General features: G+C 66.0%; 1 pseudogene; it reads right to left on the bottom strand.

The window, feature by feature from the left end:
• Window positions 1-619: 619 nt before the first annotated feature.
• Window positions 620-1,524, bottom strand: LOC114889650 (annotated as a pseudogene).
• Window positions 1,525-1,529: the final 5 nt, after the last annotated feature.

The following is a 1,529-nucleotide window of genomic DNA, read 5'->3' as shown; positions in this document are numbered from 1 at the left end:
CAGCTTTCAGTTTAATTGATTGAAATGTATTTAAAGGCTTAATTCCTGCTCTACAGATCAACCAGAATGGGGGGAGGGGAGAAGAAGGAAGAGGAAGGGGAGAGATACATGGAAACGCAGAGGACAAAGGGAGACAGGCAGAGCTGCTGAAGGGGCAGTGTGTTTGCGAATGTGGGGGGCATTAAGGTGACCCCAGGGTAGGGGCGCCCCCTCAGGAGTGGGGGTGGGACTGGGCCTGACGCTGACTCAGCACCTGCTGCTGCGGCTGACGCTCGCTTCGCGCGGGCCTCGCCTTGGCCCAGCGCCGGCCTCTCTGACACTGACCCATCTGTCTGTCTGTCTGTCTGTCTGTCTGCTGGCTCGCGGGGGCCCAGCCCTCCCTGAGGCTCAGCCTCTCCCCTTCAGCCAGGTAACCCGCCTGGGATGGGGGATATTCGGTACTAAACCAAGGAAATGGGGGAGGGGGCCAGGGAGCTGGTGAGGCAGGCTGACTCACGTGGGGGCTGGGTCCAACTCAAAGGGTGGGCTGCGGACCGTACCACTGCGGAGGGCCGGCGGCGGGGGGAGGAGGATGCCAGCGGGGGGGGGGGGGGGGGTCTCCCCCTAGGGGAGCTGAGAGCGGACGGGAGCGAGGCCAGAGGGACTTCCCGCCTGTCGCACCTGGACGGGGACCACACGCTAACCCTCACAACTCTCCTCCCCCGGCGCTTGTGGCCGAGTTCCCGGTACCCCCTCGTAGATGGTACGACCCCCAGTCTCCGTGCGGGTATCCAGCCGTTTAGTGTGTCTGAGTTCCTCGCGGCAGAGGGTCCCCTGAGCCCGTGGGACCCGATTTCTGAGTCGCGTAGGCGGTCATGGGGGAGTGCCCAGCTCCCTTCTTGAAGTGCAGGTCACGGGAGGAGGGCGCACAGAGGGGCGGACTGGCGAGGTAGCTGCAAGGACACCCGGGGGAGAGCTTGGGGAGATTGGTACCGAGCCAGGCAAGCTCGGCGAGGAGGAACGGATCCAAGGCTCGGAGGAGCGGGAGAACCGGGGCGGGGGCGGGGCTGCCGGAGCCGCAGAAACCCTCGGGGTGACCCAGGCGTCCGGAACCCCCAGGCCCCTCCACTCGGCATTGAAAGAATCGCGAGAGACGGCACGTAGGCAGAGGATGGTGGGGGTGGGGACTCCTGTGTTGGGAGGGGGGCCGAGTGGGAGCTGCCAGGCTTCGGGGCACCAGGCTTAGCCCCTCAAGCCTTCCCCTTGCCCTCGAAAGCAAGGAGACTCGGGGTTACGGGCGAGAGAGAAGGGAAACTGAGGCATCGTCTGGCCGAGAGTTTGTGGTCCAGGCCCACCCCCTTTCACTTTCGGGGAGCCCCCGTCAGTCGGGCCCCGCTCTTCCGAGTCCCTGGCCTCAACCTCCCAGGCAGAGAGACCCCGGGCCCGGAGACCCCGCCCCAGCCACTCACCCGGGCAGCGGTCCGGCCGCGCGGGCCGCCCCCCGCACAGTCGCACCTTGGACAGCAGGATGAGGAGCTGCTTCTGGCAAA

Source organism: Monodon monoceros, unplaced genomic scaffold, assembly GCF_005190385.1.
Source record: "Monodon monoceros isolate NGI ecotype Baffin Bay Population unplaced genomic scaffold, NGI_Narwhal_1 Contig1503_ctg1, whole genome shotgun sequence".
Classification (NCBI taxonomy): Eukaryota; Metazoa; Chordata; class Mammalia; order Artiodactyla; family Monodontidae; genus Monodon; species Monodon monoceros.
Note: the sequence above shows the minus strand (reverse complement) of the source record. Positions and strands in the feature narration are given on the sequence as shown.